Genomic DNA, 15,992 nt, shown 5'->3' with positions numbered 1-15,992 from the left:
TGTGGCATGTACACAAGGGTAGGTCCCGCGCCTTTCCTGCCCCTCCGGCAGTGGCGGGGGTGGGGGCGATCCCTGAGCTTTGGGTGGGGGGCGGTGGGGAGGAAGGCTGGGGCTACCCTCCATGGTGGCTGCAGCACCCACCTGCAGGCACCTGGTTCGGGCGGTCCCAGGGGGTACTGCAACTGCACAGGGAAGCACCAGGCCCCCGCTCAGCTCAGGCAGGCAGGTGAACTCTGGGTAAAGGTGGGGAGGAAAAAAAAAAGATCAGGCTCGCCACTTTTTTTTTTTTCTCCAGTGGAGGCTGCTTGGACAGGGCTGTTGCACTTTGTTAGGTAGCAAACTAAAACATCTCGGAGGTGTTTTATTTTGCTACGTCCCAAAGTCATTTAAAGCTCAATACGCCGCCGACAGTGTAAATGGCAACACCATTAAAGCGGTGCGAAAGGGCATTTAAGCCACTTTCAAGGCCAACTTTATGACCTGTGCAAAGGCCCTTAGAGACTATTTGCTTCAGAGGGGGATCCAATGCAATACAGGATGTCACCTACAAAAGCGTATGTCTCTCTGAATGAGTTAGTCCCTAAGGCTACATCCCCACGAGTGGGAAGTACAGCTTCCAGTGCCTCAAAGCCTTTTGAGGTGCCACGAAATGCACGCACCACTTGTGATTCTGTTTGCCGTGCTGCGCATTTGCAGTGTGGGGGCAACATTAGAAACTGGGAAATTCCGGTATCTAAAAAAACTGCAGCAGAAAAAAGTGGGGTGGCGCATGTGGATGTAGCATGAGCCGCCTGAAACCGAAGCCCGGCCGGCCAGAGCCACGTTCTGGCTGCCGGGCAGGCTCCCCTTGCCGCTGCAGCCCAGGAGGCCCCTAGGACCCTAGGTAAGGCTTCTGGGGCCAGCCTGGGGCTGGCTCCAGCCTCCCCTACCCCTTCCGAGGCAATCTGCCACATGCCAGAGCACATGTGCAGGAGCGTGCCCAGGGACAACTAGTAGTGGCACAAATATGGGCTGCTGCTAGTTGTCCCCAGGGAAACACACATTGCCATTCATGAGGATGCCCCCTAAGGTGCTACTCTGCCCTGCCGTCAGCCCATAGAGACAAGGTAGAGATACAGGCCACATGCATGATGGCTCCTCTATCAGAGCTCTGCTGTAATCCCACATTCATTTATGATGTATCCTAGAGTAGCAGGCAGAAACAGCAGTACCCGTGATTATATTCACCTCTGTGGCTACCTGACTCTTACCCCCAGGCTAAAGGAATGTGCAAAATGGTTATTTAAGAACGAAAAAAACAAGTATTTCCACTCTCCTTTGCTACCCTGAATGTCAGCTGCTAGGGCGCATTCAACTGGCATCCAGAAGCAGACAGGGAATCTTCTGTAAGGTTTCTTCTTCCTTCCTTCATTTCTCTCTCTCAGCTGAGGCCACTTCTAACATGCATGCAGCCTTCAGGAGATTTAGGACCAAAATTTGGGCTTTAGAATCAAATCTCCCTGCCTTGCCTCGGGCATCTCAAGTCTTCCCTTTGCCAGGATCTCTGGAACACCTAGCAAAGCATCCTTATTGTTTCAGTTGCTGTTATTTTACATCTGTAGCACTCAAGGCAGACGAGATACTTTAAGAGAACTGCAGCCAATCTAATTGGCCACCCTTCACGTATCAGCCGTTCTTCAACAGTTAACTTAATAACGACACGATCTTTTTTGTTCCCTGCTCAACACTGATATGAAAGCACCACAATCTCTGAGTCATTGTACAGTTGATTTGAGCTTAACCCTAATCACCCTGTAATGCTACGGCTTATTCTTCAATCTTCCTGAAAACAGCAAAACAAAGCAACACTAAACCTGCAAGATTTAAGACCGTTTCTATAGGTCAGCTGGTTTATCACAATTACAAATATTGGTTGCGTCTTTTCCACTAAATCATAAAGCTGTAAAGTAATGCTGGAGGGTAAAACATGTGCCTGCTAGTATATGCCTAAAGAGGTTCTGGGAATTAATTCTGCTCTAAAGAACTATTCCAGTTATTCATGTGACTCAGCGGCTGAAACCGGTATCTTCCTACAGTCACATGATGACATGCTGATTCAGACTGCTTAAGCAGCAGGGGATACATGAGACACCTTGTCAAAAGAAAAGCCCCTGCTTGGGGACACAGGCTCCTGCTGGCTTGGAAGGAAATCTGTGTTATCTGTACTTATCTGCCTAGGTGAGACTATCAAGTCAGTAACCGGCATGCATTGTCTTCCTTGCTTTGGGTAAGAGGAGGAAAATATTTTCTGCCGTTACAAATACTGAACTATCGACATGCCGCTTTATTGCTCAGCGCTCATGTCACAGCTGTGACATCTGCATGGACCTGAGCTCGGGGCTGAAGTCTAACGTCAGGACAAAACAAAACAATCCCATCCAGTTTCACTACCCCTTTTATCGGTTCCTCTGGGGGGGTTCTGCAAGGGCTGGCAAGCAGTTGTGATCTCATTCTCACTTCCTATTCAAGTTTGGAAATGTAGTTTAAAGGAGATTTAACAACTGCTTAATGTGTGCTACAAGCACCTACCAGACAGAAATAGTACTTCGCAAGACTTCGCTATAAGCAAGCGATTGACCGGTCATAGCAATCCACAACAAAGATTAACTATTAAACCATTATCGTGTGTTTACCCTTTATGAGCTAGTCACAAACTGGAGCATGCCAGAATGGGGAAAGACTGAAAGATGGATGAACTTAGGCACAGAGTTTAAGCAACTTGTCAATGGTCACACAGCCAGTCAGTAGCGGAGCAGGACCGAAAACCCTGGTCTCCTGACCCTTTCCCTAGCTTCAGACTGTAAGATCTTAACTGCCTTATATATACACAGTCTTTTAAGCCTTCAGGAGTGTAGTATATCTATTTTAAGTTTCCTTAAATCTCTATGCACCAGGGGGAAAAAAAATCTGTTTTGGTGTCACACGCCAGAGGCTGTTTTTCAAAGAGCAAACCATCTAGATAGCGCAGTCTACAGAGCTCTCTATCCAGGTACATTTATTTACTGCAGTAGTTAAGTGCCTGAATGAGTTGGATCTGGCATCTAGTGTTACAGTTTCAGCATTTATTCTGACATTAGTAATAACAATGCCTAATTAAAATACCAAGGTATTGTTTCCTGTACTTAACTCCCCTTCAGCCCTGCCCCCCCAGTGATGGAGTTTCTGTTCCAGAACAGATTATTTTCCTTCTGCTCTGTGGCTCATTTCCCCCACAACAAATGGCAGATATGAACCATAGAGAAGCAATATTGTTAACCCCTTCACTGTCTACCAGAATAATCAGAGAGGCATCTGCTGACTGCCAGCGCAGTAAAGAATGCACAGTCCACTGCCCTCGCCTTTGAGAAATATCTGTGCAAACCAGCACATGGGGCTGCCAGGGGATGTTTGGAGTTCCCTCGCTTTAAACTTTGGAAGAAGGATTCTTCAACATAAAAGTGAAAGAAAAAGAAAAATCTACGGAGGCGTCTTAGAAAGCCCTTACTTCTTCTGTCCTGAAACCCTGGAAAGCGACTTAGTTACACGCATGTCAGAGTGAAAGAGCTCCAGGTACTGCCCCTCATCGTTCCCCTCCGTGCTTCCTCTTCAAGGCATGCCGTGCATACCAAAACTCCAAATAATGCCAAACCCCGGGCATGCTGAAATGTGAATCCGCAAGGTATTCGAGGGTTAAAAAACAGAGGAAAACTCTAGCCTGGGAAAACTAGGGGCTTTCCATTCCCGCTGTAATATAATGACAGATTTAAACTTCAGAGTGAAAAAGTCCTTGAAAGGAATTAGATTTCAAGCTTCCTGAGCCATATGGGCTTTATTTTGCAAGGCTATTGATAAATCTATCCTCTCCTCCCCTCTTCCCCCCCCCAGAAAAAAAAAACAAAACTTGGGAAATAGATTCTGCTGCCTAGATTCAAAGGAAAGGGGTTTAAAGACCCTCCACTGTAAGGTCTCTCTGAAGGAGGAAAGTCCCTGGAGGCAAAACAATAATTGGTTTTGACCTTCCGCAGTTAAGGAGGCGTTGGTAAAGACTAGACTTAAACACAGCCTGACAACTGTGAGCTCCAATCAAATTCAAAAAGGGACGGAAATTGGATAAGCAAATTCCTTTTTGTTCATGACCCCGGTCCCACTTTCTTTTCCCCCTGCAGCATGACACACCAGAATCTTTCCTGTGGCCCATAAATCACTCGCAAGACAGCAATAGCCTTTGAATGGCTGTCTTATATTACATTTATATATCTCCCAGACAAGCAGCATTAGTGGTGCCTCTGTCTACTTTGAAACAGCATTAAAAACAGCACAGACAGGCCACTCTCTCAGTAAAGGAGTGGCACGGTTTCATTTCTGTTTTCAGCAAGGCATACCTTTTCCTCTCTCTCTTGGAGTTTGCACTGCTGATTAGCCGTAATATCCACTTGCCCATTGAACAAAACTGGTTGGGGGTTTTGAGTGGACAAACCAGCAATGCTGCAACAGCTAAAATGATTCTCTTCCCTAAATATGCCCTAGCAAATGACAGTCTGCCCTGCTAGTGCTTTGGGAAATACAGTGCCTGTGTTATGTTATGCATGGCCAGTGCATCCTGTACCAGCGTCCACAGAAACTCCTGGCAGCAATGGGAGGTACCTGCATGCTTCCCCACAACTTGTGGCTGTCAATGCTCACTCATCATTGTTGCACAGCAGACCCAACCTGGCCCACTGCCATCCTACTTGCCAACCCCCAAACTCCTCTCCCTGCCCATGCCGGAGGAATCCCTACCTTTCTCTGGACCTGGTTGAGGTAAACCAGAAATCCTGGCGCTCAGTTCTTTGTAATGATTAAACTTTGTTTAATCACCCCTCAAGCAAACTCCAGGACAGTGCAGATTTTGCTTAAATGACCAACACCCCCTCCCCCCGAGACCATCAAAAACAGGGCTCTGCATCCCACACACAAAGGATATACAAAAAGTGCTAGCTAATGGTGAATGTTTCCACCTTAAACGGCCAATTTGAGATGGTGACCACTGAAATCTGACTCATGTAATCTGCAGATATGACTCACAAGTGTTGGAGATCCAAAAGCAATAGAGTCTGGAGAGATTTCAAGTTTCAAACTTTTGGGAAAAAAGTGGTTATTTTTAGGGTCTGATGAGAAACAGATTAAAACATAAGCAGAAAAAAAGAAGGTAAGTGCCATGTCCAAATCTCAAGCTTCTTGTGGTTGCACTTTGCCCCGGGAGTGGGCTGAAAACTTTAAAGCACCTTGGAGAAGTACAGCGATACATTTACGAGAGATGAACTGACCTAGATCACCAGTCCCAATGCCCTGCCCCTCCAACCATTTTTGGCAAAGTTCAGCTCTAGATCTGAATAGGGTGAATCGAGCCATTCTCTTCTGTGAGCTATTGGTGAAGAGTGCCTTGTATCAGATTTGAGATCCCAAACCCCCAAAACATCCACTTATTCAAAACAACATGCTTTCAATAGCATGCACAGTTTCCCATCTCACTCCACATATCCAAACACCACACATCTCTCTCCTTTTCAAAACCTGCCCTCTGGGGTGGCAATCTCAAAAAATGACCCTAATTTGTAGAATTAAAATGCTGCCCAGTCTTTTAAAAATAATTTGGCTAATATATTTTAAGTAGACAATGTATGGCTCTCCTTCCTGTGCTAAACTGAGTCCTTTAGCAGACTCATTCTTCTCCTACGGCCTACGCATAGTTGTTACCTGCTACAAAGGAAAGACAAAATTGATGCATTATTCCAAGCAACAGCAAAGTTGCAGGGAACAGGTGTTCTTCCCCCAGATAACATTCAGATTGCAAGCAAGCAACAGGAATTAATGCAATTGGACCCGCTTCAGCACTGAGAGTTTATGTAGGACAATACGTACCTCTAGAGCTGAGTCACGTACCAAGCACGTCCTTGCTGAAGTGCCAACAATATAATGGAAAGCTGGCACCTAAAGGGAAGCCACTATGTTCTCTCGTATCACCCTGACTGTAAAGAAGGGCACTAAGGCAGGTTAGCTGGGGGCATGTCAAAAACCTATAAATAAGGTACTATAAATGGAGTTCTACAAAAGATCTAAAAATAAGAAAAGTTTTCTTCCTCAAAGATTCTTTCTTTCTTTCTTGAGCCAGGCCCAAGTAAGAAAGACCCTGCCAGTCTCCATGGAAGGTGTTGAATTCCCACCAACTTGCACTGACTCGAAGGGTGTCCAGCAACTCACACTCATGAGTCCCTTCCTAAAACAATAGTGGCCCTTACAGAAACCATTATTTGTAAGAAGTTAGTCTGATTTACAGTAGTGCCCATTATACACTAGGCATTTCAGATTCCCGCTCCCTGGAGCTCCCAACCTACGGAGAGATGAATCCAGGCCCTTATATTGACATTTACTTTTTGGTTTTCATGTTTGTATTATATTCCACTATTAAAAACCAAGTATCACCCATACCGAAACAACAGGTTTCAGCCACCAACCTCAGAGAACTTCAGAAAAGAGGGCTGTATCAGGCTTCATGCGTCTGAGGCTGCAGCCCAGCTGCAGGCAGTACACAGGTAATTGCAAGCCTGCTTAGGAGGACTGGGCTAGCTGATGAGAAAAATTGGCTGGCTAGAGGAATTTAAAAGCTCCCAGGGGAAGGGAGATGGGGGGAGACTAGAGAACAGGACAAGGGAGAGGGCAAAGGGCTACAACACAGACAGGGGCTCTCCCAGGGTCTGGAAAAAGACTACAGGGTTTGCTCTGATTCTTTATTATGTTGTACTGAGTGCCTGAGGATTTGACTGTTTATTGGTTATGTATATGCTCCAGTTGTGACTTAGGCTGTTTCCCGCGGGACCAGTTGGCTCCAGGGAAATAAAGGATTGTCTCATATGACCTGTTAACCCACCGCAAGGGCTAATATCATTGACTCTCAGGAAAATGGAGGTTCAGAGAGATGAAGTGGCTCGCTAAAGCCCAACCAACAAGCCAGTACCAGAGCTAGGAAGAGAAACCCGGTTGTCAGTCTTCGGGCCAATCTACAGCCATGCCTACCTCGCAAAATTACTGTGCCATTTTTGCAAAATTGTAGCTGCATTTGCAAAGCACCATGAACAGACTACTGCATTTTCTAAGCTGTGCTATGTAGCCTACCTGCAGCACATCAGGTGGTCGCATGCATAATGCAGCACAGCATGTTTCAATGTGCCACTGCCCAGCATGGCAAGTGTGTAGTATAGGCACCTGTGAAGCCACACGCACTTATTAGCCTCCTTTTATTTTCAATGTCATAAGGTGCAAGTAAAGGACTACAGTTGAAACTAGGGCCAAAAGCTGAGCCAGAGCAAGTGCTTAGAGCTATCATTAATACCTCCTTACATGAGAGCAGAACCAAATTTGTAACTGCAGTCCTGTAACTCTCCATATTAAGTTTTGGAGAGCTCGCCATGGGGAAGCCGGTCACACATGCCTCTGGGCATAACAATTTTCTGCTGCAGTTCTTGTGTGCCACCTGCAGAAACAAGCTTCTGGAGCAGTGGCTTGGCAGAGCATCAGACTCTACGTGGTGCCAGGACCCTGGATAATCAATGAAACATGCATCATGCAGTTCCCATAGGGCAGGGGTTTTTAACCTTTTTTAACAAGTGTACCCCTTCTGTCTCAAAGTTTCAGCTCATGCACCCATTTATATTAAAATTATTTGGGGGGTTGAGTGTGCGCATACCCCCCCTTGCCTTCCCCAGCAGGTGAGTCTGTAGGGGAGGGGAAAGGGCCATTGGGGGCGCAGATCAAGGCCCTCATGGTGAGGGAGGGAGTGGGGCACAGACAAGGGCAGGGGCTGGGGTGAATGGGCAATTGGACAATCAGAGGCTGGGGAGCTCATCCAGGGCCACGGCGGGGAGAGGAATGGGGGGGGGGCTCCTGCCACTGCGCGCTGGTGGAGCCTAGGGGGTGCATGCCCCCCCGATCTGTGCATGGTGCAGAGGTGGCTGCCACTGTGCGCACTGCTGCAGGTACCCCAGAAGTGGAGTGACACCACATGCGTCCTGCCGCCGGGCAGGCAGGGGGCACGGTGCAGCCAGGCGGTGGCAGGTACAGTGGTGTGCAAAGCCCAGTGTGCAATGGCATCCGCCTCCACCCCGCACACAGATTGGGAGGCACATCCCCACTAGGTCTCTGCTAGGGTGATGCAGAGCCACCCCCCCGCACCCCATACCCACTACAACCTTTTTAAGTACCCCTGGTTGACAACCAGTGCCATAGGGGTTCCTGTTTACATGCTGCCTCAAAAATAAAAACTGTTCAAAAAGAATGATTGTGGATATCTTCAAGCAATGACAAGAACTTCGTATTGCTGACTGCACCTACAGGAACCTGTGGGAATAATGCAAACATTTTCACCTTTGCTCCAGGATGGGATAGCATATCATCAGATGGCAGCAGAGCCTGGAGGGCATTGTGCCCTATGTCTCTTAGCTTGGAGGGCTCTTTACCTTGCATATCTGAACTTTTAACTGCATTTGTTAGTCAAAGACAGGATCCCGGGCAACATCCACACGTAACAGTTGAAAGCCACACAGATGCATTTGTCCCAATCCCTCCCTCCCTTTATCCCCGGAGGTAAAAAAAAAAATCTTTCCTAACCAGATATCCATGCTACAAGAGTGACACACCACTGATCACACTTGTAACATTCACATTCACATTCACAACCGTGGCAGTAAACTTTATTTCAACTTTGACATTTAGTGCCCGCACAGTGACTCACGAGTGTTGGTGATGCTCCTGTGAAGGATGTAAGAAGCAGAAGCCAGTGCAGAAAGAATAAGCAAACTACAGGCTTCACAGAAAGGCTTCTATTTCAGCGGAGGTTTCTTGTCATTATAATTTACAACATGCACATTTGTATATATTTACATAAATGTATATATTTATACATAGAGAAGAAGCAGTAGCTAAGGCTGAGTTCCAGTGTTCCACACGTCTGTGTAGAGAGACTTGCATTTTTTTCTACTGTGTTAACACCAGGTGTATTTTAAAAAAATAATTTGCCAGCTGAGGGTTGCCAAGCCCATGGCACAGGGAAAATGACAAGCGTAACCAATTTCAGTGCTTTAATCACGGGGGCGGGGAGGGAAATGGATCTGGCCGGCTGTTTTGGAAAAAGGTGAACGGCCAGGGATATGGTGCATATAAAACGCAGTCACCCGAGCTGTCTCTGCTACGTTTCCTAACACATAGTTTCTCAACCTGTGGTATGTGTACCCCTGGGGGTACGCGAGACACAGGCAGGGGGTACATGAGTACCCCAACACTCTCTCTCTCGCCCTCTTTTCCTTTCTCTCTCGCCCTCAAAACGGGCAAAAAATTCGGTGCAATTTAAAAAATGTACTTCCCCAGTAATAATCTGGTGTTCAGCCCTCCTAGCTTTGGCCAACATCATCTCTAGCCCAGGTACATACTTGAGTTGTGCACCCCTGGTGTAAAAGGTGGCAATCCCACCCACTCCAGATCAGACATGGCTGTATCACGGCCTTATATACCAAGCCCTTCTTCCAACATATGGCACACACTAGTCAGTAACTATAAAATCCCCTGGAAAACTGAATGTTGGGGTACTTATTAAAATTTTCAGAAGTTAGGGGGTACTTGCTACTTAAAAGGTTGAGAAACACTGTCCTAACAGACCACCCTCCAGCCCCCCCCCCCAACTCAACCTTCAATAAGGAGGTTCTTCATTCATTTAACTGCACCTTCCTAGAAAACCTCAGACTGTCAATAGGGACCCAAGCCCAGCCTACTGAGCTCCAAGCTTCCTCAGCAAATAGAGAACGTGATGCCCATGAACAAGAACAACAATCTGCATTTATAACTGCATTTGTTAGTCAAAGACAGGATCCCTGGCAACATCCAAATGTAACAGTTGAAAGCCACACAGACGCATTCGGAAGAACGAGGAGCAATGTTGCAGCAAGGGAAGTTTAGGTTGGATATGAGGAAGAATTTTCTCGCTAGGAGGGTGGTAAAACACTGGAACAGGTTCCCCAGAGAGGTGGTGGAAGCTCCATCCTAGGAGGTTTTCAAAACTCAGCTAGACAAAGCCTTGGCTGGGATGATCTAGTTGAGGATGGTCCTGTTCTGAGCAGTGGGTTGGACTGAGGTCCCCTCCACCCTTAATTTTTTATGATTTTTATGAGTCTAAGTTCGGAGCCTAACGTAACAATGAAAGAAACGGGGCCCCCTCTCTAGATCCCCCTGCCACATCACCTCCCTGAGGAAACCCCTTGGACAGGCACTTCTGTACAGTGTCTTCTGCATCTGGCCCAGATCCAATTCTCCATTCCTTCTATGGTGGCTTCTCTGGGACTGGTTTTTACAGCTGGTGCTAGGACAGTAGTGGGAAAATAAATCATTCTTAAAATTGTAAGTTAATTTGTTTTTATCCATTAATTACCCACTACTACATGTTTTGCTACCCAAGCTATCAGTACTTTACGTGGCCTGTGTGAGCAAGCGGTTAGTATTTAACACCTTGGAGAAAGAACTTCTTTACAGTCCGAGCCCCCAAGGTCTGGAATAGCCTGCCACCGGAGGTGGTTCAAGCACCCACATTGAACACCTTCAAGAGAAATTTCGATGTTTATCTTGCTGGGATCCTACGATCCCCCATCTGACTTCCTCCCCCTGGGGCAGGCGGCTGGACTTGATGATTTCCGAGGTCCCTTCCAGCCCTAATGTCTATGAAATCTGCTATTTAATTCAGTTGCTTTTATAGTGAAGACACTGTAAAAACAGGGACAGAAAAGTAAAGGCACAATTTAGCAATTAGTATGTAAATACAATCCACATTATATATGAAGAGATAAGGACAAGTGCTCCTTTCCCTGGGATTGAGAGAAGCCTCTATAAAAGCTTTGCCTAGTTATGGAAAAATTAATTACACCTTAAAATGGATGCCCAAAACAATGAACTGTATGTTCCGGGCCAAAACGAGGCCTTGAATAAGAAAAGCTTTATGTCTTGAGGCTGAATACTCAACTGCTGGGAACTGATATCACTCTACACTAGCTCAAAATCTGGCCCAAGGTGCCCAATGAGGTCCTGAGTTTCCACTGACAAGTATTAATGGTGTTTCAGGTACACAAAACATTTGTAGGGGAAAATTTGTCAACATCTAGCTGCCTGGAGATCCACATCTGCTGGTTGTGAAATGTTCGTGTTAACCAACTTATGATAGCTCAGAGACCCACTGCCTTCCCCCAGCCTTGCATAACAGAATGATTTATGCAAGATGTCTGGAGGCTGTTTGGGGCAATTAGTACATTCAAAGGCTGGTAGTAAAACATCTGTTGGTGGAAGAAAATTATTTAATTAACCTGCTTCAAAGATTTGATTTTACTTCAAGCCATATCTTTACATTTCTTATCGGTTTTAACATGTCTAAGTTGAGGCTTGCAGGAGAAGTTTCGAAAGCACTTATGTGATTTAGGCGCCTACCTAAATCGCATGGGACTCAGGCCCCTCTCATCCGGTCACCTCACTTGTGTAAGGGGAAAAGGGAGGCAGGAACAGAATCCCAGGTTTAGGGGGAAGGAGTAGGAGATAACTAAAAAAAATCCCCAATTAGTGATGGCCAGAAAGGCCTTTCTCCTCTGGAGAGGAACATGTTCACAGCCAGCAGGCCTGGCCAGGCAGCTAGGTTATGGCAGGCACTGAACCCACAGAATATCAGGGGTAGAATATGGCACCTGTGGTTTTTCAATTAGGATTTTTGCACAAAGACAAGCTATGCAGGAGCTACTGAAATTGGGCTTGGAGCTACTGAAATTGGGCTTAAGTTGGGTACTGAAATTAAGTTATGGCTTAAGAAGCACCACCAAGACATTTCCAGACAGATCCATACCATGGAGATAGCATCTCAACTAAACACAATGATTGCCATTAACAAGATGTCCATTGCCAGGAGTTGCCATTCAGCAGTTGTACCCGAAATACCCCAGTTGCTTTCTTTCTCTATGTACAGGCAAGCCACAATGGCATCTCCAATAGCATTGAGTGGAAACTCCTGGCAGATAGTGAATTTCCAAGTGATTACTATAATATGCTAACAGAGACACAAAAGGCCTACTAATCAGGTAAATAGTATAATGCCCTTCGCATATATCGTATAACAGGAGCTACACAATACTCACTTATTTGCTACCTAATACCAGCTAGTAAAACATTGCCCACTTATATATTTACCTGATAGCATGACATTGTCCCAGGCACAGAGAAGAATACCAAATACAAAGAAACAACTTAATTACATATTGACCTAACAGACCAGAATGACTTTCTGGTATGTGATATAGTACTAGACAAATTACTGGGAGACAAAAGTGGAGGAGAGAGGAAGAACTTGGTCTGCTGTTTTAAAATGAATACATCGCAGCACATTAGAAATAGGGAAGGAAGTTAAAAAAAGATGGAAGAGCAAACTGATATAGATGAGATCAGAAATAGTTTAGGAAATGACCATTTCCCTCTTTGGGTACCTCAGCTTCAGTTCTCTCTTTCTGATTCTCTAGAAGCAGTCTCTGGCCCCTAAATCCTTTTTGGCTTCAAAGGGGCTAGGATTTCATCCAAATATGCAGTTGAAGATGCTCTGGGAAAGAAACAAGTTGATGCAGCTCCAGAAGCACATACACCTGTGGGCAAAACAGACTACTGTAAACACTTGTAGGTGAAATAAATTAGCAGTTCAAAGAGACTGTAAGACGGCACAAAGATGCACAGAAGCAATTCCATGCAGAGCACTCCACCTGTGCTCCTCTATGACTTCCAGCTCTACAATCAAGAGCACTTCTTTCTCTGGTGCTTTTGTTCATACACCATGCTACGAGTTTGCATCCTTACAGGTAGCAACAAATACGAAAGGACACGTTGCAACCACGTATCTGCTAGAGATTTTTGGTAAAGTTTTAGGGCTGAAGTAAAGTCTTTTCAGACCCAGGTCTGATATTAGTTTCAATACAGTGCCATTTCTTTTCTGCCTTCCTCTAATGAAAAAAAACGCATGCACCCAGAAGCATATGAAGCAGGAGAAAAAACATATGAATTGGGAGAACACTGAGACATTCCTGGATGCCAGCTCAGCCACTCACTCCAAGCAGATACTTTCCTTTAAGCATTTTTATATTTTTTGCTGAACGAAGAAGGACTTAGGAAAATGCATAACTACAGGGGGCTTAGAATGAGAAAGGCGTTTGGATTTTATTCTAGCGCCGTTGCTATAAAATGCAATACTGTGGGGTTAGAACCTTTGGGGACTATTTAAATACAGATATTCAGGACTGTAAATGAAAACGGTTGGGTAAGACCGGAGTAAGAGGCCAGGGTCCAGGAAAGCACTTAGTCACATGCTTATTTGTAAGCACGAGCAGTTCCACTGACAAGTCCTGTGCTTATAACTGAGCATGTGAGCAGTACTTGGCGGAAGCAAACAGAGAAAAACTGACAGAGACTGTAGCCTTGAACCTAGTGGTCTTTATACATTAGACAATAACAGCATAAGAGGAAAAGCAGAGAAGCAGTTTTACTTCAGGGAGGTTGCAGATGGCAAGCAATTTCTTACTTCTAAATTATAAGTAAAAATGAGAGGAAAAAAAGAAATGCAAAGGGTGTTCCTCATGCACGTTATTGTGCAACCAAAAATGTTCCTAAAGCACCAGGTTTGTTTATGTGTTGGGTAGCAACAGATGTTTTTGGCATCTAACTTTGAACAGGTACCATCCAGAGGTGCTGTAAATAGACTGCACATACAAGGGTATCTAAAAATGCTGGAAGCCAGGTTAAAGCATGAAGCAAAAAAACAACACAACCAGACACTAGTGGGAAATGCAAAATAGATGTTCTGTCCATGCTGGAAATATAAAATTAACTCCAGTAATTAGGAACTTCAGGAATGTCAAAAATACCATCCTATCTTACAAAAGAGAACACACATCCTACTCATACTGTAAAGCCAGATCCCTGACAGCACAGTGCCACTGAACTTCAAAATATCTTTTAGAGGGAGAATGCTGCTTAATTTTGCACAGTCTGGTGCGCAATGCCACTTATATCAAAATCTTGCATCCATTGACTAAAACTTCTGCTTTCAAAAAGAGCCAGGATTTCACTTTCAATGCCATCCCATGGTCTGTATTTGTGCATGCAATTATTCCATACCAAGCACAGAACTTTGTGCTTGTCCTCGCTGAATTTCATCTGATCGATTGTGGGCCTTCCTCCAATCTACTTCGGTGAGTCTGGATCCTAGCGCTATGCTCCAGAGGGTCTAAAGCTCTACCCAACTTGGTGTCATCCTTAAATTTGCTAACTGTGCACTCATCTTTCACGTCATTAATGAAAATATTAAACAATACTGGACCCAGGACAAACCTCTGGGGAACCCTACTTGATACCACCTCCCATCTAGACATAGAGCCATTGATGACTACTTGTTGAGTAGGATGATCCAAACAGTTATGTAGCCACCTTACAGTACTTGCATCTAGTCTAGTCTGTATTTCCTTAGCTTGTTAATGAAAATGTTGTGGGAGGCAATGTCAAAATCCTTGCTAAATTAAGGTTTATCATATCCACTGCTCTCCTTCCATCTTCAGAGCCTGTCGCCTTATCATAGAAGGCAACCTTACTGAATCCATGCTGGCTGTTTCTGATAACTTATTCTCCCCTAGGAGCTTCACACTAGGTTCCTTCTTGTTCCATTACCTTGATCTTTCCAAGTATCAAGGTCCTGCTGACTGGTCTATAATTCCCTGGACCCTCCTTCTTCCCTTTCTTAAAGATGTTCCTCTTCCAGTCATGCGGGACCCCGCTCATTGGACTGCAAGGTTTTGAACCTTATGCATTTATTCAAAAGAAAGTTATTGTGGACAAATATTGTGCACACAATTCCTATGGGAAGCTGATCAGGTCAGAAAAGAGTGATGTCAGATTGTTCTGACCGCAATTTTAAAAATCATGAATGTGATACAGCTAGAATATAAGCAGAGCATGGAAGTGCATTGCCACTTAAAATAGTTCTGGATGGCAGATGAATAACATGTGACTTCAGTGTAAAATTGTAAAGATCAACCTGGTAGAAAATAGCAGCATGTAACACACTGCAAGCTAAGTCTCCTACATGTTTTAACTTGGTTTCCAGAGAGCGCTGACTTTGTTCATTTGAAAGGCGGTATCCTCATCTAAAGTCCCCTACCATATTTTCAAGAATAGGCCCTTGAGCGGTAGCATGTACCTAACAGAGGCTTTCTGTATAAAATGATTTCAAGCAAACAGTACCTCAATTCCACATTCCCTCAAATTTTACTTTATTTTTGGTTATTTCAATAGAGAAAATTTCCATTTTCAGGTACAAGTAGGCCGATAGCTGTTCAAAAGTTGACTATATTTTACTCCCCACTGAGCTCAACATGGCTTTCAAAAATTGCACAGCAAGCAGTTTCATGCATCCTTGCTTCATCATGCCCCCACATCACCTACATTTTTTCAGATTCCCAACATGCTTTGTGAAGCATTAGACTTGCGTAAACGGGGATCATAATCAGCTGTCGTAGTGTCTTTGCATTACCGTGTTCAATAGTCCTCCCCATACCCACCCACAAATATCTCAGTGCTCTAGTCCACACTCCACAGAAGAATTTATTCCTGGACTACCACAATCTTCATAGTTTCATAGTCGGTCAGGTCGGAAGGGACCTGAGCAGATCATCAAGTCCGATATCCTGCCATGGCAGGAAAGAGTACTGGGGTCATGTGACCCCGGCAAGGAGTTCATCCAGCCTCCTTTTAAAAATCCCCAGGATCGGAGCCAGCACCACTTCTCTTGGAAGTTGGTTCCAGGTCTTAGCTGCCCTGATTGTGAAGTTGCACCTCGTGATGTCTAATCTGAATTTACCCTCTGCCAACTTGTGACTGTTATTTCT

General features: G+C 45.0%; 1 protein-coding gene across 5 annotated transcripts in view; it reads right to left on the bottom strand.

The window, feature by feature from the left end:
* FGGY (FGGY carbohydrate kinase domain containing) overlaps nucleotides 1-15,992 on the bottom strand; it is a 421,503-nt gene that overhangs the window by 270,450 nt on the left and 135,061 nt on the right. For all 5 annotated transcript variants that reach the window (XR_002100291.1, XM_019531523.1, XM_019531522.1 and 2 more), the window contains one exon: nucleotides 12,555-12,707. The gene's annotated coding sequence lies outside the window, so the exon portion shown is untranslated. The remainder of the gene's footprint in view (nucleotides 1-12,554; nucleotides 12,708-15,992) is intronic.

Source organism: Crocodylus porosus, unplaced genomic scaffold (assembly GCF_001723895.1).
Source record: "Crocodylus porosus isolate Cpor-Errol unplaced genomic scaffold, CroPor_comp1, whole genome shotgun sequence".
Lineage (NCBI taxonomy): Eukaryota > Metazoa > Chordata > Crocodylia > Crocodylidae > Crocodylus > Crocodylus porosus.
This window is presented reverse-complemented; position numbering and strand designations above follow the sequence as displayed.